This window comes from Triturus cristatus, chromosome 4_1 (genome assembly GCF_964204655.1).
Source record: "Triturus cristatus chromosome 4_1, aTriCri1.1, whole genome shotgun sequence".
NCBI classification, from domain to species: Eukaryota; Metazoa; Chordata; class Amphibia; order Caudata; family Salamandridae; genus Triturus; species Triturus cristatus.
Window position 1 is genome coordinate 234,169,652 of NC_140585.1, and position 22,104 is coordinate 234,191,755.

Consider the following 22,104-nt stretch of genomic DNA (forward strand, 5'->3'; position numbering starts at 1 on the left):
GAACTCTTCGTGTGAGACGAGCATAGGATTAAGTCACTGGTGTTTCTATACAGCTTTTTAGAACACATTCTGTCGTTAGCTTTTTTTTAACAATAGCATCGGCAGATCCATTTTCACGCTTTTAAGCAACACCTATTGATTTTGGCAGTGCTCTGGTTATAAACAGCCAAGGTGATATACACCTACGGTACCAGCAAGAGTAGCGACAGAGGACCGAGCATCCCACAGGACTGATGAAGGAGAGAGCAACTCGTTACCTCTACGCCCCTCGTCCTCAACCATGAGAAATGTCCCAATCGAAGGACAGGAAACAAAACAGGGAAGAAGTCAGTCACTCCGATTATGCCCGTCCTTTTCGGATCGGGGGGCGTGTTTTTTGCGAGAAGTCTCAGGGAGGAGACAACAGCAAAACACGCCCCCGAATCCGAAAAGGACGCTGCCTTTCTCCGAGGCATTTCTGCTCTGCCTCGGAGAAAGGCGGTGGGCCTCTGATCCTCGGTGCCACCCATTGACGGACGCCTTGTTGTAAACATTACCACTTTGCATGATGTGAATTCCTAGCCCGTACCGATGATGTTTAAATGTGAAACTTCACGGGCAAAGGAATGTTTGTAAAACAGGCGTGACAGTGTCACATTTGGTAAGCGGAATTTTCCGAAGTATTTAGAAGTATTCATTATCGTATTTCATGTCACGAATCATATAGGCCACTAAACCTAGTCTCTTTTTTGCATAAACACTGTAGCAAGGGCTTGTAAATAAACCTCCAAATATTTTTACCTATTTACGCTAATTCTTTTGCGATGACATACTTTAAAAACTCCAACGGAACTAATTTCATAAGCGGTTTTTTTACGGTCACTTAAGACAAGCACCAGTACCGCCACATCATGGCGGACAGGTTTACACTACACTGGCGAGAGCTATCTTAGTCCCTTTTTAGTGTCACTGCCTGCGTCCGTCACTGTTATTCGGTGCATGTAGAGAAGTACACTCCTCCTCCGCGGGCCATCGGTCAGAGGGACAGTCATGGCTGCTGCAAGAAGGGCCCGTGCTTACTTCGGCAGTGTCGTCCGATTCTCTGACCGAGATCTCTGCTGCTGATCTCCCCAGCTGGAGACGCAGGACGAAGGGGGGAAGGAGAAACTCGGCTACCTCCGAAGCATGGTAACTGCACCTTCCCAGCGTAATGAAAGGGAGCGATATCCTATAAGATACTTTTATTTAGTAGGGATCAGCGGGATTTAGAAACACCACTGTTGTTACTGGCGCGAGCCGAGTTAGCTCTGTAACGCCACTCACGCCCCGTAGCGATTAACCACGCAGTGACACATGCGGCTCCCAGGTGTTCACTTCCAAAGGTTCGGGACCTGCTCACTCAACCACTGTCAACCAAAACGCCCTCTAGTTCATGGTCCGCTTTGTGTGCGTGTGCCCTATTGATTTTGAAATACTAGTACTAATCCCCAGTGTAGGCGGTTTACGGGTGAAAAATGTTTGGTATCTTGCCCGCCAGCAGAGGAAATGAGTTACTACCCAGAGTATGTTTACAGTTTATCGTCAGGAGCGGAGCCCAAATAAAATCCTAGGGGATGAGGGTGAGACGCAACTATGCTAAACTACTCCGAATAGTGGCGTATTTTGAGTGTTTTTTATTTAAAATAATATTTTGTAGTAGATACAAGTTATAATCCATTTTTCGGAACTCTTCGTGTGAGATGAGCATAGGATTAAGTCACTGGTGTTTTTATACAGCTTTTTAGAACACATTCTGTCGTTAGCTTTTTTTTAACAATAGCATCGGCAGATCCATTTTCACGCTTTTAAGCAACTCCTATTGATTTTGGCAGTGCTCTGGTTATAAACAGCCAAGGTGATATACACCTACGGTACCAGCAAGAGTAGCGACAGAGGAACGAGCATCCCACAGGACTGATGAAGGAGAGAGCAACTCGTTACCTCTACGCCCCTCGTCCTCAACCATGAGAAATGTCCCAATCGAAGGACAGGAAACAAAACAGGGAATACTATTTAAGTGGGCCGGGTCCTACCGGCTGTTCTAACAAGCATTTGCAATGCAATAGGTCTCGCTTTTACCCGAATTTGAGCTATTAACATTGTAAATGACAATGCGTTTTATTAAAGTTTAAAAAACCAAAGCATAAATAAAAGCCATTTGAATTATGCAACAGGAAAGGAGCCAATTATGTTGAAGGATTGACTAAATTATGGGGCACAGCAAGGCACATTATGCATCATAATGTGGTGCATGTTGTGATGGTATTGCTCAATTAGTTTGTCATTTTTACATATTAATACTGCATGAACGAAGGTTTTACACCATTAGTACCAGTTTAACACGCAAGTACAGCCATAAGCAACAAAGAGACCAGTTAACATTTGAACAGGAGGTGAAGTGGGTGCCACTTCTGCTTTGGCTCCCAAGATCAATGTGTATGTGTCTAGATCTATGTGTGTGTGTGGCTCTCTCTGTGTGTGTGTGTGTGTGTGTGTGTGTGTGTGTGTGTGGCTCTCTCTGTGTGTGTGTGTGGCTCTGTGTGTGTGTGGCTCTGTGTGTGTGGCTCTGTGTGTGTGGCTCTGTGTGTGGGTGGGTTTGTGTGTGTGGCTGTGTGTGGGTGGGTTTGTGTGTGTGGGCGCAAATGCAATAGGTCTCGCATTTGAGAGTGATTAAGCTATTGACATTGTAAATAACAATGCAGTTTCTTTTAAATGTTTCAACAACAAAAACATAAACAAAAATAATGTCATGAGCAATGCCAATAGCTCTAACTTTAACAATGCCGAGACCATTGCATTGTAAATGCTTGTTAGGTTTTCAGCCAGCTAGAACGTGATTTCCTATGCTACATTCTTTTTAAAAGAGCACATTCATCATTTGTTTTGAATTTTTTATGGCTTACAGTAATCCATTGTCTCTCAGAAGGCAGAGACGTGCAGCTAGAAATAGGTTTTGATTTCCAGATTTTTCAACTTCCTAAATGAGTTTGCTGCTTAATAAATGAGTATTATTATGAGTAACAAAAAGCACAGGGCAAAAATCCACAGTATGTGTGCATTTAAGTATATACATTTGAACATTCACTGCCTCTGCAGCAATGCTTCAGTGACCACCTCCCCTATAGCTCCTCCTACCCCCCAAACTAAAGGGCTTGTTAAAGAGGTGCAGGCATGCGCAGTTTCACAACGAGACACGTTATGCCTGAACAGCTAGGAACAAAAGCACAGAACGGTTTGATCTACAGGCGAAAGCTTCTAGCAAGGAGTGATACAGGGATGTTTGGCATGGCCATTGACGATCTGCAATATTTATTTTCATTGGCTATCCCAATATCAGAATAATCCCCGCTTTCATAAAAAGGCATAGCCATGCCAATATAAAAAAAAGAAAACTCTGTTTGTAATTTTTTTTTTTAAATACAGTGAATGCAGTGCGTGTTTCTAAACTAAAAATAGCATCAGCAGAGTGAGTTTGTTTCAGAAAGACAAAATACACAACATTCTGAAAATCCGAGCCAAGGCAATCAAGGTAACCTGTGTGCTTCTAAACTAAAACTACTACGTGTGGTTAAAAAATAAAAAAATACCGTCAGCTGAACGCGTTTGCTTCGGAATGCCAACAAACACAACATTCCAAAAACACGAGCTGCTGCAATCAGAAAAAATAGTGGCCCAAAACTAACATAAATGGGCAGCAGGGAAAGACTACATGTAACAGGGCCAGGCTCTATGGGAGGGAACAAAACAACAAAAGGACGGACAAATATAAACAATTCACCACAGAAAAGCAAAGATTTGCGAAGGGCACACATAAGAATAAATGAAAAAGCGATGTGTGTGCTCTAAGCCTAGAGAGTTGATACAGGTTGTCTCAAAGAGACAGCGCATGCACTTCCTAGGGGAGACCTGAAAATTAATGTGTACTTGTGTAATGTAACAGTTTCTCATGAAAAGCACTCCAATACTCTTGCGTTGAGTTCACACTATAGAAAACTGAAAAGAATAGAGGGGCCTGTAGCTCCCTCCACCTTAACAAGAGAGCAGTGGATCAGGTCTCCAAATTGGAAGAGACTATATACTGAAAGGGTGCAGGGTGTAATTATGAGATGCTACTCAAGAGGGGAGAGGATGTGGCCTAACAACTAGAGCAGTCAACTTCAAAGTTGGGAAACTTGGTTTGAGTCTTGGCAGGGATGCTCAGCATCCTGTGCTTTTGGGCAAATTGCTTAATCTCCTTGTGATTAACAAAATAAATCTGTCTTTCTGTAACGCAACTGGTGCTCATGTAAAGAACTCTGATACCTTCAGGTCGAATTTGTGCTATATAAAACAAAAACAAAAAAGAGGCGAGTATAGGCTGATACAGGAGGAGAGCGGTATGGGGAAACCTTAAGACATTCGTCGTACACCTTGAAAACTCTGGTAGGGTAGGTGCTTTACCAGCCCTAGCTAGACTTACTTGTGACTTCTATCAGTATTTTGTTTCACTCCTACCCAGCAGTAGCGGCAGCTGTTGTGACACTTGGCCCACCGCCCCACCCCAAACCAAGAGTAGCTTGATACTGCTCATCCGGACGGGCCTTTTAGAAACAAGCCTCACATCGCTGACTCCAATCCCCAGTGGCGGGGCAGGTTTTAATGCCAGAGAGGGGGAGATATTCCTCAGGGACCTATTTCTTTGCTTTGAACAGTATGTGTGGCCAAAATGCACAACACCAAAATATTCCCACATAGGCCACACTGTAGACCTGCCACTGAGCACAATCAATGCAGAAGTGCTACAAATCCACAAAATGTTTTCCAGTATGAAGCAATATGTACTAAAAATGCAACTACAATAAAAAACAACTACAATCTATTTTATTTGAACTCTGCCATTCATTTCAGTGGTGTGCTCAGGCCTCCTCCGGACTGTGCGGTCTGTTGCATTATGATATTTTGTGTCCAAACTGACACCGTGCAAGAGTGGGGTAGAGCAGAGTATGATTTGGCTTGGAAGGCTGTGATGGGAATCGTGAAATCCTGGTGTTTTTGTCCCAAATTTGTGCCTTACCTGTAGCTTTATAATGCATCATGGTGCTGAGTGCACTACTTTTAGAATGTGCTTTGTCCTAGGTTTCAGCAGCTGAGCCTGTCCCCTTGCTGTTGCTAGACATTGTTGCTTACCTAGAGTTATGTTACACTATGCACTATTTTTGTAATGTCTGCTAAGAGCAGATGGGGAAAACAGTCACATTCAGCAGCCTAGTAATACCTTCTATTACCTACCCAAAGAAAATATAGGCAGTTGGATAGAAGGAGGGTTGCCACCGTTCTAAGGAGAAAAATACCAGGCATTTGCTAATGTTTTGTGAGTCCGGAAATGCTGGAATTAGGTACTTTAAAAAGTTTATGTGAAATCAACTGTGTTCGTATTTAACATGGAACGTCTGCCCCGGTTCTAAATAATCAATAAGGAATAGCCAAGACCGGTTTAAAATGCTTTTAAAATGCGTCCCCCTACAGAGATGGAGAGCTGCTAGCATTTGACGACTTCTAAGGACTTGCGATTGGCAAAAGCTTGCCCGCGTCACAATTGGTGTAAGAGAGGAACAGTTGTAGACCGAAGGAGAGTGATTAGTCGATTGAAAAATGTATTGGCCAAGCAATACTTAAATCATTTTGATTGGAATAGTTTATTGCTACTTATCTTATTGGTATTCTTTGTTTCTGAATAAAAAAAATAAAATCAGGAAATCAGCAAGTTATACTGGAAGTCTGAAGTATGTAATAAACTTTGAGCATAGAAAATAACCCCACTGAGCACCACAACAAATAGACAGTTTGAATTATTCAAGGGTAGGAGACCTAATAACTGCTTTTCTCCTGGGTGGATGGACTGGAGAAAAAGGTTGTTGTGAAAGAGGAATTGAGAGCGGCTGGAGGACACAATAAATGTTGAGTGTAAAGAAATTGATTTACTGGTTGATGGGGGTAAACCCCTACTCAAGCAGCAACCACAATTCTTGTCAGGGTGAAGTCAGAAGCAAACCGCAAATTAACCTGTGCTCAACCACCTGGTAGACTGATACAGAGCAGTCAGGCTTAACTTAGAGGCAATGTGTAAAGAATGTATGCAGATCTTCAAACAGCAGTAACATGAAAGCACAACACAAGAAGGATCCCACACCAAATTAAAGAAGTAGAGTAAATAAAAAAACATATGAAGACCAAACCAACAACAATCTGATCGGTAGACCCGGAGTTATGCAAATTTAAATGTTTCAGTGAAAACAGCACCAAAAAGCACAAAGCATTAACTGTTGTTATCTCCACTTAGGCCCACTGAACACAGTACCTTAATTCTGGTTGCAAAGAGATACGGAGTCCAGCATTGAGGATGCGTCACACAGCACAGGTGTTGCAAGGAGATAAGTTGCACATCAACGATTTCAGGGAGCTTGCAAGTGCGATGTCCTTGCTTGGAGTTGCAGCGGATCAGATGGTCTGCGTTGGGCAAGGCGATGTGCTTGTGTGGAGATGCGTTGTGCAGCAGTGGGTCTGATGGTCTGCGTTGGGCGAGGCAATATCCTTGTGTGGAGATGCACCACACGGTGGTGGCTCCGATGGGCTGCAATGGTGATGCAAATTCTTTGTGTTTGGGAAGTCTGCACAGCAGGGGCGATGCGTCGGTTCTGTGGGCGATGCGTCGGGCAGCAGAGGTGAGGTGCTGGTTCTGCAGGAGTTGCACCGCAGAGGAGATACATCGGTTCTGCTAAATCCACAGAGGGGCTGGCAGAGCACCATCAGGCCCGTTTCCAAAAGGTCCAGGACTGGGGTGGCACCACTTGGGAGGGCAGGATTCACAGATGGCAGAGTCCAGGTGCTGGATTCAAGATTGCTGGAAGCCTCTTTTATCCCTGAGGCTTCTGATTGGCCAACTAGTCCTTGGAGTCACTCTGTGGCCCTGGGTTTAGAGATGCAGGTCCAGTCCTTATCACCCAGGCAAGAGGGCAGCAGGGGAGCATAGCAGGGCAGCACTCCAGCAGATTGGCAGTCCCTTTAGCAGCACAGCAGTCCTTTATCCTGCCAGAATCAACAGGTCCAGTAGTGTAATGAAGAGCTGGGTTTAAGTGTCCAATATTTATACCAGGTGCCCACCTTGAAGTAGAAGAAGCTTCTAGAGGTTTCTAGACCCCCCCCCCCACCCATCCCGCTGAGGTGTCGGGCATCCCCTGCCCTGTCCCTAGCTTGTCTGTGGTCCTAAAAGACTAGTGTCAACCCTTATTCTCGAGTGCTCAGGCAGAGCCTTTGTGATGTGCAAGTAGCCCATCCTGTCAATACCTAGCTTTCCTTTGTCTCACTGTCTGGGGGAAATACTCCAAGACCAGTTGCTAGCTACACTAGTCATGTGACCAAGAATCAGGTTGCAGGCACCAAATAGGATAAGAAAATGGCAACGTTCTAAAAGTGGCACTTTCAGAATTGTGGCTGAAAATCCGACTTCACCTTTAAAGAGGGCTTTTAATTACAATTCTTTAGACACCAATGTCAACTTGTCTACCTGTTTGCAATTTGAAGTTACAGCTTATTAAATGTAATAAGTTAACTCCAATATTATCCTATGCAAGAGAGAGGCCTTGCAGCCATGAAAAACTAATTTCCAAGTTTTTCACTACCAGGACATGTAAAATTTTAAAGTACATGTCCTACTTTTTAAATACACTGCACCCTGCCCAATGGGTTGTTCAGGGCCTACCCTTGTTGGTGACTTATGTGTACTAAAAAGGAATATTTAGGCCTGGCAAAAGGTTTATATTGGCACATCGAAATAGCAGTATAAACTGCACACACAGACTGCAGTAGCAAGCCTGAGACAGATTTAAAGGGCAACTTAAGTGGGTTGGAAAATGAGTGCAGCAGGCCAACTGACAGCATTTAATTGACAGCCCTTTGATACATGTAGTACCACTTTACTAGTGATTTACACATATATTAAATAGGCCAATTGGGTGCAAGCCGATTCTACCATGTTTAAAGGTGAGAGCACAAGCACTTTAGCACTGTGTACTTTAGTAGTGGGATGGTGCTCAGAGTCATAAAAGCCAACAAAAAAGGGCTCAGAAAACAGGACGGTGAAGGCAAAAAGTTTGGGGGTGACCCTGCAGAAAGGGCCAAGTCCAACATTGAGACAGAAAGAAACAAAAACTTTTGTGGTGACCTATTGCCGCACTCTATGTAATTCCTACTACGCTGTGCTCACTCCCAGGGTCAACAGTTTAGAACCCCACACAAACATAAGACTTACGAATTACAGCAGAAGGACCACCTGACATCCCCCAATCAAATCACAATAACCCCACCGTCAATGAATAGCCATAACTCCAAAGAATTCAACAATGGACAAGTATCTCCAAAAAGAGCATCAAATTGTCATATATATTCTTTCTTTTATTGCTGCTTTTCATTTTTGCAACACATGAAGACACAGCCAACTTGTTTTGTCCCAACATGGGGTCTTCTTCATAGCTGTTAAAAAACATACAAAACAAAAACTTACAAAACATCTAGACTACATACATATGCCAACATTTATATATTACTTTAAACAACAGGACATTCTACAAAATACTTTACTACAATAAATACTCTCAATAACACTTAGGACATAATTAAAAACAACATATAACATTTTACTAAAGTAGACTAGAGACACCATCTGTGTTTCCACATTCTATATTTCACAAAGGTTTGTATATGATATCTGAGAACAAATGTGTAGGATCACATTGTTCATGGAGTAGTCTAGACTATTGTGATTTGATTGGGGGATGTCTGGTGCTCCTTGTCCTATAATTCGTAAATATTGAGACAGAAAGAGGAAGATGAGCTTTGACTCCCATAGAGCTGTAGGTACAACAAAGATACAAATTGAAGACATAGTTGTAATAAAAGCATGACTCCAAATTCACTAAGCCACTACACGTAAGAGAGGCCATTGGTAATGCACTGATGGAACTGACTGAAGAATATGAAACTTAAGGGTAATGAAAGTATAATACTGGGGATAAGGAAGAGATATTGAGGAAGGACTTCAAGAAAGATGTAGGGGTGAAAGAATCATCTTCTAAGTGGATTCAAACTGGAACTAATTATCACAACTATGTAAGCTACAATTTATTGGTACACAAATGTTATGTTACAATGATTTATAGCGCACGCGGCTACTCATGAGTGTCCTGGCGCGAAAAGCCAATATTGAAAACAGTAAGGAACTGGGGGAGATTACCGATTACGTAAACAGCAGGGTTTTTAGTCTTTTCTTGAACATGCAGGGGTCGTGCATGCTGCGCAGTTCAAGGGGGAGAGAATTCCAAGCTTCGGCCGCTTTGAAGGATAGAGACCTACCTCCAATTCTTACCCGCCGAAAGTGAGGGATCGAAGCTAGGCACTATGAAGCGGAACACAGAGGCCTTCTTGGAGTATAAAAACTAATCGCTTCCTCAGATAGAGGGGCCCTAATCCATAAAGGGCTGAGTGGGTCATCGTGAGAGCCTTAAATTTGACTCTTTGGGCCACTAGAAGCCAGTGGAGATCCCGCAAATGATGTTTTACGCTAGACCTGCCCGGGATACCCATCAGAGCTATGGCCGCAGAGTTCTGTATTACCTGGAGTTTCTTGAGCTGGTATCCTGGTAGGCCAATATAAAGTGCACTGGCATAATCAAGGCGGCTAAGGATCAGAGCACGTGTGACCATCTCCTTAGCAGACCTGGGCAATGGAGGAAGAAACTTCCTAAGAGACTTCAATGTGCCAAAGCATTGGCCGGCCAGTTTCTTTACTTATATAGAGACCCTGAGATTTTCCTCGAACCAAACGCCCAAGTTCTTGACTGCCTGTCCCGTGGAACTGGGGATGGGGTATTCTGGCAGCCATAGGGCTTCCCTGAACTGTGGGGGAAAGGATCCGAATAAGAGGATTTCGGACTTGTCCTCATTGCACTTTAACTGGGCGGCTGCAAGCCATTTGAAAACAACTGTTAGACAGTTTTTTGCTCTCGTAGGGGAAATATCTGAGTCCTTCCAAGTGAAGAGGAGCTGGGTATCATCTGCATAGGCGATGATTTTTGCTCCCAGCTCCTCAGCCAGATAAACCAGAGGGGTGACATAAACCTTAAAAAGGAGGGGGCTCATGGTAGAACCCTCAGGTACTCCAGTGGTCACCTTTTGTGGGGTTGATGAAAAAGGAGGTAGCCACACTTGCTGTGATCTGTCTGCCAAAAATGATTTTATCCAGTCCCACGCTGGGCCAATAACACCAATGTTTGCGAGATGCGCTAGTAACAGTGAGTGTGGCACCGTATCGAAGGCGGCAGAGAGGTCCAATAAAATCAGAGCCGCTCTTCCGCCCCATCCAAGCATTCTCTAATGGCTTCCAGTATTTCCACAAGCGCCGTATCCGTGCTATAAGTAGCTCTAAACTCTGACTGAGCAGGATGTAACGATCCTGAAGACTCTACAAAGTTGGCCAGCTGCTTAAAGACAGCCTTTTCGCATACCTTGGCTACCACTGGAAGGAGGGAAATGGGGCGATAGTTGGCAGGGTTTGGCCGGGTCAAGAGAAGGTTTTTTTAGCACAGGGAGAAGTTTGGCCTGCTTCCATTTGGGCTGAGCAGTGGCAGATTGGAAGGACAAATTGATGAATGAATTAACTTCTGGATTAACAGCTTCTGCCACAGCGGCCAGCAAGCGGGCCTGACAAGAGTCAGTTGGCAAACCAGATTTCCGTGATTTCAAAATAGTCAGTGAGTCTTGGTGAGCAACAGCAGAAAATTCAGACAAGGAGAAGAATGCATTAGAAACATCATGGCTAGGACTGGCCATATTCAGCGGGATAAGTAGTTCCTGTACAGAGTTAGTGACATCAAAACTAGCTTGTATCGACTGGATTTAATCAATGAAGAAACTCGAAAGTTTCTCACACCAGATGGCCGACGGAGGTAGTGATATCTCCTCTGCCCTAGGGGTCACAAAGCTTTGCATGATGGAAAAAATGTCCTTGGTGTTATTACGGGACTGGGCTATGCGCTCTGCATAATGCTGGCTTTTGGCTAGGTTTATGGAAGCATAATAACCTTTCTGGGCCTTTCTAAGTGCTATTTTAGCAAAAGGGCAATAGGCCACTCTCCAATTCCGTTCTAGCTTTTTGCAATATCTTTTTTGCTCTTTAAGCTCCTTAGAAAACCAGGGTTTGGATGGAGAGATTCTAACCTGCTTTGCAGAACCGGACGGAGCTAGCTGTTCCACTGCCTGTGAAATCCAGCTCTCAAACTTTTTCGCTGCACCCTCCAAGCTGGTAGAAGGGGGAGGACGGGAGTTTATCAGGGTTGAACATAAGGCTAAGGGCTCAATTTTGTGTATGGGCTTCCCCTGGACCTGTTTACTGGGAGCATGAGGCGCCTCAATGGTCCATGAAAAATTGATTGAAAAATGATCGGACCATGTTACTTGGAGGGGTACAGTTACGCATAAAGGAAAATTACAAACACAGATGTATGGGTGCAAGTATCTGTATGATTAATAGAACTCAATTTCTTCCATTTTCTAGGTACTTGTTAAATACGAGTTCTGTAGACCTTTGTGTAACTTTGGGAAAAGGAAGGATTGATATCTGTACTTTTAGAATGTGGAATGTTTAATCAGGGGTGTAGCTTTGGGGGTAGGGGGTGTCTGGGGTGTTACAGCCCCCAAATAAATGCATTATTTAGTAAATAGTTGGGAACAGGAGCTTTTAGTTGGGTATGGTAAGGCGTCTCTTGGATTTCACCTGGTATTTTTAAATACTCGCAGACAAAAACACACGAAAACTCTTCTGCTTTGAAGATCTTTAAAGATGACTATTTTACAAAATACTGTTTTAAATACCTCTCACAATCCACACTACTTTCGCTATCCACTGGCCCATAAGCCTCTCACATGTGCTGCTTCTCATATACTAGTTAACATGATATGCCAGTGCGATTGTTGGAAAATGTGACGCTCACCCCCCCCCCCCCCCCCACCCCTACTTACCAAGCTACGCCTCTGTGTTTAATGAGAATGTATAGACTTGAACGAGGGACAGTTGGAGAGATTGTTGCAATTTTTTGGTGCAGTTTCCCGCTGCTTCCTCGGTATATATATTAATACTTAAATAAACAGTACTAATGCCAGCTCTGACGGATCTGCAGCTTTCCTCACACACTTTCACACTTAGGTATCTTGGCACTGAATAACACTGGTTTATTGGTACGCTGCTCAATGATACCTAAGACTAGTCAGTGCTGTTTTATTGTTAGTAGTCCCATTTTTAGGTCACGCTTTTCTCGAAAACACATTTTATCTACAACTTCAATACTTACAAAGGGCTTTGGGCCAGCCCATTACTTCCCATTGGTTGCCTTTCTTGCCAGTCTCATTTGCCTGCGTGTTGCTTCCCTTCCTCTTCTTGTCTCTGGCCCTCCTCTGGGAGGGACACCGCTTTTTTGCAAACCTTTTAATTGCATGACTTGTCCTGCTCACATTCAGGGAACTACTTTTTTCTTCCACTTTCAGTACTCCATGGGAGTGGATGAATGTTCTTGTATCTCCCTCGTGCGGTGCTTTTACTCCATATACCCGTCTGAACTCCATTGCTCCGTTCGCCTCACCATCTCATCTTTTGCTTTCCCCATTCATTTTCATTTGATTTAACATTTATTCCGAGCCATCAACTCAAGCTCCTCTGTGCTCGTGCCCCCTTCGCACCCTTGCTACCCATGCATTTTCCCCTACTCTGTTGCATTCCTGCCCTTTCTGCTGCATTCATTAAAAGAAGTGTGTTTTTTTTTTTTTTTACATTTTGGGAGGCGCAGCAGCCGGTATTTGCTGCGAGGTCGCTTCTCTTTAAATAAGCTCTTTCAATGACAGTTAACAGCATTGGCAAAAATCACTGTGAAAGCCAGTAGGTCTGCTCAAGGCTGTGCCAGTGATTGTTCTTGACTTCTAACATATTAAATCAATGGTGCCAATAGGGATACCTGGCAGGGGGAGCTCCTTATCTCCACGCTCAGGAAAATCTTGTTCACCTTTAGGCACTATATGAAGAGTCGCTTCTTTCGGTGTCTCTTGAAGATGTACCTTTTCACCAAATCTGTCCTCTGAATGCAGGCAATCTCCATACGGACTCTGCAGTTCCATCAAGTCTCAGTGGTAGAAGCATGCATTAAAACTTCTTAACATAACCTTTATTTAAGGTTTGCACCATTGGCCTATGTTCAATCTGCTTCTACTCAACTCAGTCAGGTCAAACAGCAAGAACATGTGAGACACACTAGCTCACACTCGGTTTCGGGCTCCTATCACGAACTTCCTTACGGTCAGGATTTTTCTTTTACACACATGCTGCAGAAAATCTGTATATAATCTGTTGGTCATAGGTATTTCAGTAACATAGCTCAATGAGCTTGCTGCTGAGATCTGTGTGTAATCTGCTGTCACTGTGTTTCAATATTAGTAACATAGCTCAGGGGGGTAATGTACTTGCTACTGAGACCTGTATATAGCCTAGTGTTCATGAGTACAGATATCTGTAAGGTACCTCAGGGGCTTAAAGCAGCTTTTGCATAGATGTGTGTAGCATGCGGTTTGCTGGCTCTTGTTTCTGCAGTACTGCCCAGTGGGTTAGTGTGCCAACTGCAGAGATTTGTGTGTACCGTCACATTACAGGTTCCAATACTGACAAGCCGTCTGAGCGTTTCCTCCTCCTGAATTTGATAACACTATCATGTACTCACCAAAATGCAACATAGGTTGATATGTCTGTTGTTTTAAAGTGGTTTTCCTATTCATTTAGACTAAAACCAGGTTGTCCACAGGGCCAGCACTAGGCAATGTGGGCAGCTGCGCATTTCACTTCGCTCAGCCCACCAACAGCGGCCCCATGCCAGTGCATCCCAGCCAGGCCACGGTTCCCCTCATTTATCCCTCCCCACACATATCCTCTTATGCCCCTCTCCAACCATTAAAGAGCGATAAGTGTCCTGTTACAATTGGGGCCATATGGTGGACCCTACCTTCGGCCTCGCACCCATGGCTTAGTGCTGCAAGACCTAGTGGAGCCCCCACTCCCAGGCCGAATTGCAACAAGACACATTATACAGGTTTGTCACGCAACCAGGGCTCCTGTCCCCTTGCCTCTCAGACAGGCACTGTGGGGCACCCATTGTCCAACATTTTGTGCCCTGCCACTCTCACTATTTCATCCCTATATGAGGTGCAAAAGAGGTGGCTGGGATGGAGGGGTTGCAGCACAGGAAGGGTCCTGCGCCATTCAGCTTCAGGAGAACATTCGACTAATAAGATGCAACTAGCCTTGAATGTGGTAAGAAAATCAAGTTGGGAAACTATCCTGTTCTTGTATGTACTTGGTGTTCATTTCTTCCATTAAGTCAATTTCCAAGTGCTAACAAATTGTAAGATCAGTAGACTGAAGGAGAGGGAGAGTTGTATTTGCCCAGGATCAAACAGTTTGTTAAATTAGTAGACCCAAGACTACAGCACAATTATACTTGCTACAAAAGCTACAGATGTACCACTGAGTTGCATTTTGGTGAATATAGCATATGAGTGGGCACTTCTCCCCTTTAGAAAACAATGTTTATTTGCAGCTTATTTTTTGGTAAGTGCTAAAGCTGAGATTAGATGTCAAATATCCCTGTTCCGTAGATAACATGTACCCATTGGATCAAGTCCTATAACAGTGTGTAAGTAGTGGGTGAATACTGAAATCTACCACTGGTGTTTCAAATCATACGATTATTGAATTCAGTATGGATACCAGAGTTGTTCATTTTCTAAACTTCTCGCTCAAAAATTGCAATAGCGAGCAGTCAAGGCTTGGTCCAGGAGATGGTAAAAGGATAAGGCCTCAAATATAGTATTAATAATGATCCCGTTAATAAACGCAATCTCTGAACGAGTTATATCTTTTATGATGGCATGAGTTAGAGGAAGGGGATGTAGAGTGAAACCCCAAAAATGCACTACCAGACTCATAGGCCCCTGCTTCCCAATTAACATCTTCTGATGTCTCTGCACTTGCAAAGTGTCTCCTCATACACAATGAGTCTCCATGGGCACAGTGTTAGTGAAGTGATAATGGAAAGTTGCCCACCCTGCCTGGGACTCGCAGAGTCAGACCATGGCGGTGGGGCCCAGTGGAGGGGGTACCCCTCTCCTGGGATTCAAAGAGATGTCATATCTGTGAGACCCAGGGAAGGTACTCTTTTCTCCAGTGCCTTGCGGCGCTAGACCAAACCTTTGAGGCCACGGGTAGTGGGGCCTCATCCAATGAGCTTTGCAACACAAGACCATAGCTGTGAGGTACAGGACCACACTTCCTCAGGCCTTGCAGCGCTAGACGACAGATGTGAGGCTCAGGGAAAACACACCCTTCCCCTGGGTCTCACAGGTCTGTATCATAGTGGTGAGGCCCAGGGGATGTGATCCCCCTTCCCTGGGTTTGCAGCAATAGATCACTGCAAGGAGGTCAGGGAGGAGGGCTCCCCTACCCTGGGCTTGCGGCATTAGATTATGGACAAGAGGCCTAGGGGAGAGGGCACACCTACCCTAGGCCTTGTAGCTGGAGTAGTTAGGTGCCCAATGAATCCATATTATGGCTGAATTTTATTGTGCAGCCATGGACAGGCTCTAGGGCACATGGCACCACTACAGCAACTATCTTTCAGTTCCGTGAGGCCCATGAGATGTCCTCCTTCTCTGAGCATCGCAGCCATGGTTGGGCACTCAGATGAGGGGCACCTGTGCATGGGACTTTCAGTGCTGGACCATGCCTGAGAGGCCCAAGAGATGGAGTCTTTCTCAGAGGTGTAGCCATCTACATTGCATTAAGTGCAATAGGCCCAGGGTTTGGGGATGTTATGGACCAATGCACCCAAATGATGCCTTTGTTTTACTGTCCAGCATTCTTTGCTTGCATGAGGGGCTATGGTGCTTCAAAAACAGATTGAAACAAATGAGGGGCTTTAGCGCCATTACTGTGCCACAGACCCCTCTCCCATGCAGCTGGCAGTCATGATCCAGAACTGCGAGGACCAGGAATGGCCCATCTTCCCCTGCGCCTTGCAGCCATGGTTCAATGAAGCATGGCCCAAAGGAGGAAGCCTCCTCCCCTGGGCCTCGCAGCACCAGACCATGGCTGTGAGACCCAAGATAAGAGGCTTCTCTGTGGGGCATAGCTGTCAACAGTGTAGCAAGTGCAGTTGCACTATGGCCTGTGGGGATATATGCCCAAAGCACCCAATAATGGTTTTATTTTACTATCCAGTCAGTCGCAGGGACTTGGGTCAGTGGTGGAAGAATTTACCTTGCTTACACCAGGGCCCATTGCACAGTAGATATACCCCCAGCTCACCTCCACTGGGCTTCTCTGCCTTGGTGCTCCAGTAAAAGGTCTAATGGAATCGGCTGACTCACTTGAGTTTCACATAAGATGTTGTATGTGGTTTTATTGGATTATTTTTCTTGGAATTTATTCTCGGGGAGTGAGGGGGACATTATCTCAAATGTAAAAATGTTGAACTGAAAAACAGTTAATACTGATGCTTTTAAAAGGCATCCCGCATCCCTTAAGAACCCCATTTTACACCAAAACTCTACCCATCCCTGAAACCTAAAAATTCCTCACCACCCTAAATTCCACTGTTCCCTTGACCCTGAAAAATGCCACAGCCTCAAAATTCCACCCACCCCTGACACATTTAAACATATCATCACTGTACACTGTGCCCATTCCTTACCCCTAAAAAATCCTCACCGCCTCTTACCTCCATTCATCCCTGAACCATAAAAACCGCTCACCACCATGAACTCTGCCCACCTCCGAACCCTAAAGTCCCTCATCACACCTAAACTCCACCCAACTGAGACCCCTAAAACCTGCTCCCCACCCCTAAACTCCATCCTTCCCAGATCATATATATGGGGATGTAAGAATGAATTAACAATCATGAGGGCTCTGAATTCCACAGTAGTAGTCTGCGCAGGGTTCAGGGCAGGACTGGCCGTAGCAGGCATTGGGCATTTTACCAGTGGACTGGAAGGGTGGGGTCCAGCTTTGGAGCGGTGGGACCTGCTTATCAGCAGTGCTGCAATATCGGCCCCCTGTAACAAAAGCAGCAGCAGTGCTTCACACTAGCATCCCACCTCATCCCCCCTATGTGTCCCCCCCACCTTCTGTGGCAAGCATTATTTGCTGGCCATGCATAAAATAGCTGAAATGTAGCGCTGTGGCGGAAGGATTACATCATGGCCAATCACTGTTTGGCTGCATCTCAGAGCTGCATAGTGATAGGACATGTCTTTGACCATCCAGTTTCGTGTGTGCCGCATAGGAAGGTGCCCATAGAGTGTGTGAGAAGCTGTGTTCCGACTCGTTGTCCCCCGATGAACACGTGTGCTGGCTCCACTGAAATCCTCTTCTGTGTACAGCTGATAATCAATCTGTGTGTACATGACGCTAATGATTAGAGGTGGGAGTTCCGGCAGATTAACAAGGAAAGCCCACCTAATGAGAATGCTGTTAGTGAACCAGGAGGCAAGTCATTTGTTATGTGTACCCTATGTGTGGACTAGATTCTTATTATAGCAAACACAAAAAAATTTTGTACAGTGCAAATCCTCAACACAGGTACTTGAAGGCGCTCTCATATGGGATAATGAATAAACAGGAGGTTTGGTAAAGTAAAGTATTTGCCTGGGATCACACAGTTTATTCATGGGGGGACGCTGGGATTGATCCCAGATCTTCCAGTTTGACACTGCAATTCTGCCAGTCGAAGGGTATCTCTTTCTGAGATCAAAGATGAATGCGTTGTCCAGAACTCATGCAGGATGTGACTAGAGTGTGGGTGATAGGCAGAATCCTACTACATTTTGGGCAGTTCTGCATAGTGTGAACCTTGCCCAAGGACAGTAGAGCTCTTCACACAAGACACAGACTGTGAAGTACACTTTGTTTTTTACAGAGCAGTGAGATTTGCCAGGGTTCACAGTATGCTTAGCTGAGGCTGGGATTCAAAGCTGCTTCTCCATGACACATGAGTATAAGGAACAAGGAGACCCTAGGAGTCAGAAGGGACCGAGGGTAGATACATTTTTGTAAAGGAACAATGGTCCCATTTAAGTAGAGTAAAATACCATGCCACAATTAGTACAATGAAAAATTGGGTTTTATGTTTGAAGACAGTGCAGAAATTACTAGTAAATTACAGTAAATAGTAAGTGGAGTTTAGAAATGGTTGACAACCATTTCTAAACTCCACTGTATTGCAAATTGAAATGTCGGAGTATGAAATGTCTTACTGACTTGTTTGTTAACACTTACCTTCGTGCACCAAAAAGTCACCTTTTAAGTCACTTGCCTGGGTACCGGAAATCGGCTGATTTCCTCTTACCCTGCCACCAACTCACTCACTGTTTTATATTTTTCTCCCTTACTATTTACTGTAATTTACTAGTAATTTCTGCACTGTCTTCAAACATGAAACCCAATTCTCCATGACACATGGTCAGCAGCTATAGCCACAAGGCTACATCGCCAGCCACAGAAAGCTCGGCTTGTTTTAGACTTGAGATTCCTATAGAAGCTTGTGCTGAGGGTAAACAGCATTTAGTTCGCAAGCGGAACTACGCATGCCATATCAATGCGGTCGTTACAATGACCGCATTGTTATTTCGCATACCGTTACAACGCAAGTTGCGAGTTGCGTTAAGGGGGAAGAAGGTGTTGGATTTACCGCACAGACTGGAGTTGGAAGAGTAAATTATACTATTCCAACATCCAGAGCCCCCTACAGCAAGTCGTTGTTCCGACTTGCGTTGTAACGGTATGCAAAAAAACAACATGGTCATTGTAATGACCGCGTTGTTATGGCATACGTTGTAAGCGCATGCGAAAAAAAGGTATATACTCTGTGCTGAGCCAGAGCCAGGCTTCCAGCTCGAGATTTCAGTGGCTCACTCACCTCCACAAATGGTGAGTGTTTAAGTTGCTGCCAAATGCAGTTATGGGCATTGGCTTTAGTCTGGCAACTTATCTGCATGCTTATTATAAAATCCCATCTAAGCAGGCTTGACTGGGTCAAGAGTCTCTTCTAAGGATACATAGTCAAGATATACAAGCAGCCTTCAATTCTCCTAAGTTTGTCCATGGAAAGGAATGTACCCACCAATGCAGTAGCCATCAGCCAGTTCCATTCTGTTTTTCAAGTTCTGTACTTTAAACAAAAATACGTTTAACTTAAGAATGTTACTTTTATGTACACTGCTTTCACTATATGGGACTTCCTGTGACATGCAGGCTATATACAGACTTGTGGTATCTTCCCCTCTAAGTGAACTCTATTCCTCCCTTTCCCTCCCCCCTGTTTTCCATCTTAATGGTCTCACCAGATCATCGATTGTCATAGGCAGGGCTTTAAGTGGGATGAAAATACTGGGGGGGTCTCTCAAAGGGGCGTGGCCCATGTAATTAGGGCATGGCTTAAAAACACGTGAGCTAAAAATCTGTGCTTAGAATAGTGTGCCGCTCGACTTGTATTTTGCTGTTTCTGTCATTGCATCCAGATATATGATATAACAAGTAACATCATACCTGCAACAAATCAGGACTATTGGCTTTGTCAATGGTTGTTAGTTGTAATAAATAAATAAGCACCAACTCTGGCTTGCATATAATATTGAAAAAGCTTTCACTTAAAGCCATGGTGACACCATGACAATGTTGCTCCTCCTGAATTTCAGAAAGGGAAGGGAAATCCGGAGAGAAAATAACTCTTTAAAAGATTTCCCTTCCCCTACAACGCTCACCTTGCATGACTTCATGCCGTAACTTCTCCACTAGTGATAAGTGAGCAGGGTTAGCACGCACCCATGGATGTGCCTGCTGTCACTGCAGTCTGGAAAAAAACGGACCGCCTGTGCCAGGGCACAAAACAGAGCCCGATAGAGACCCGTTTCAAGGCCTGCTTTCAAAAACTGGCAGTGCTCAGCACCGGTGAGACCCGGCCCACTTAAAGCCTTGGTCCTAGGGGTCTGACGAGGTATTTAGAATGTTGGTGCCAGGACATTCTACTCAGAGCTCCTCTGAGGCACGGCAGTTGACAGCGGCAAGCTGTGGCTGAGGTGTATCCCGTGGAGCGTGAATAAGCTGTTCTCACTCTCCAGTGGCTCCTGTGGAATTTCAACATCTGATGTAACACTGGCGACAGAAGATGGGATGCGGAGCCCACCTCAGGATCACTAGGAGAAGAGGAGCACCTCAGCGCGTGTGCTGAAAAAAGGGACTTCTACGGCTGTGGGCAGGGCCGGACTGGCCGTAGCGGGCACCTGGCAATCCCCCCGTGCGCCGCACGGGTGGGGGGCAGTTTTGGGCCCCTGGGGGCCGATTTTGTTACAGGGCCGTTTTTGCAGCATAGCTGCAAAATCGGCCCTGTAACCAAATCGGCCGAAAACCGGCCCTGGCAAAGAGCTCGGCGGCACCAACCGTACCCCCCTCCCGGGGGGAGGCGGCCGGCCGAGTACTTTGCCAGGGGCCGGTTTTGGTTCCCAGTCCGGCCCTGGCTGTGGGCTGTTCGTGAGTAATTAGCAGGCTTGAATGACTTTCTGGTCGCTACAAATAAGCTCCCAAGGTATGGTGGCACAGTCATAAATGTGCTCAAGTGTCCCTGGCTCCTGCCAACTATTACTGCCTGCTTCTATCGTTTCAGTCGGAGCAGAGAGAGGAGCTCAGAGTGGGTACAGCTCTGCACCCTCTGCTATCAGTGTGTGTACGGTAGTACCGGGTGTCAAATTCTAGCTCCCCCTGTGACATTTTCATGACTTTCTGGAAAACAAGCGAATGATAAAGCCCTTTTGAGGGCGTGCCTGTGCAAGGAATGTATCAAGAACAATAGGGAGTGTCGGGCTTCGTCAGCTCATTCACATCCAAGCACCTTGTCGAGAAAAAGACAGACAAAGTTTGCCGGTATGAAATGAGCTAAACCTAATTTCAAGCACTGCTTGTTCTGGCGCCCAGTGACATTGCTGTAAGAGGAACTGCCTGGCTGCGTCTTGATTCGGCACTGTTCTGAGGTGGGGAAGTGCCAGCATTTCTAGTGTACCCTTCCGGTCATTCTTCAGTGTGAGGGGAGACTGCAGCAGAAAGCAGCCTGTGCCCCAAAGCAAGCATTTGCAATGCAATCGGTCTCGCCTTTGGGTCCTTATATGTATTTAGCTATGCAGAACATTAACCTGGGTGCTGAAACATCTGCTGTTCTTTAACATGGAGGGAAAGTAAGCACCAAACTGCGTGACACGCCAGGTATAGGAACACATGGAGAGAAATATTGCCTTTCAGCGGGAAATGGTATAGTCCGAAGCTCTGTTTTTAATATTAAAGCAGGGCCTTCGCTCGTCCTATCACTGAAAATACAAGATTTGAAAAAAAAATATTATTGTCTATGGGTGCTTGTGGAAGACAATTTCTATGGACTGGAATCTAGAGAATGCTCAAGTGATTCTGGTATTTTACTGACCTCTGCTGGTCGTTTTCTATCAAGAAAGTTAAATAGAGGCAGTTGCCAGAAAAATAAAAAAAATAAAGTCCCTAAGCAGAAAGCAATTCTGGTATTTTACTGTCCTCTGCTGGTCAATTTCTATCAAGACAGTTAAATAGAGGCAGTTGAAAAGAAAAAAAGTCTCTAAGTGGAAGCAGAGAAGTTCTAGGGCTGATCTCCAGAGCCCACAAAGTACATACAAGTATATACTAAAGTATATACAAGAGGGCTCGAATGCTCGACCTAATGAGACCAGGAAAGTAAAGGGAAATTCACTTAAAAATATATATATAGAAAGAAGAAAAGTCTCTTTCTGACCTGTGTGCTGGTTAGGAGCTGTTCAGCATGTGGAGTGGAGCAACTTGTAAAGAGCCAGGCCAGCCTCTGCATATTTTCTCCTCAGCCAGTTTCCTCAGGAAGGCTCCCTGCTGTAGAGGCAAAGAAGAGTGTCCGACATGAATTTCAAGGAGAA

At 44.9% G+C, this 22,104-nt stretch overlaps 1 protein-coding gene and 1 long non-coding RNA gene across 2 annotated transcripts in view; one reads left to right on the plus strand and one right to left on the minus strand.

Moving 5' to 3' along the window:
• The window catches only part of LOC146854178 (uncharacterized), a 265,426-nt gene that overhangs the window by 99,160 nt on the left and 144,162 nt on the right, over positions 1–22,104 (minus strand). Inside the window, exon 2 of the long non-coding RNA XR_014981167.1 lies at positions 21,951–22,060. This is a non-coding gene — a long non-coding RNA (uncharacterized LOC146854178). The remainder of the gene's footprint in view (positions 1–21,950; positions 22,061–22,104) is intronic.
• LOC146854179 (aldo-keto reductase family 1 member B1-like) overlaps positions 1–22,104 on the plus strand; it is a 217,432-nt gene that overhangs the window by 20,115 nt on the left and 175,213 nt on the right. The window lies entirely within an intron of this gene.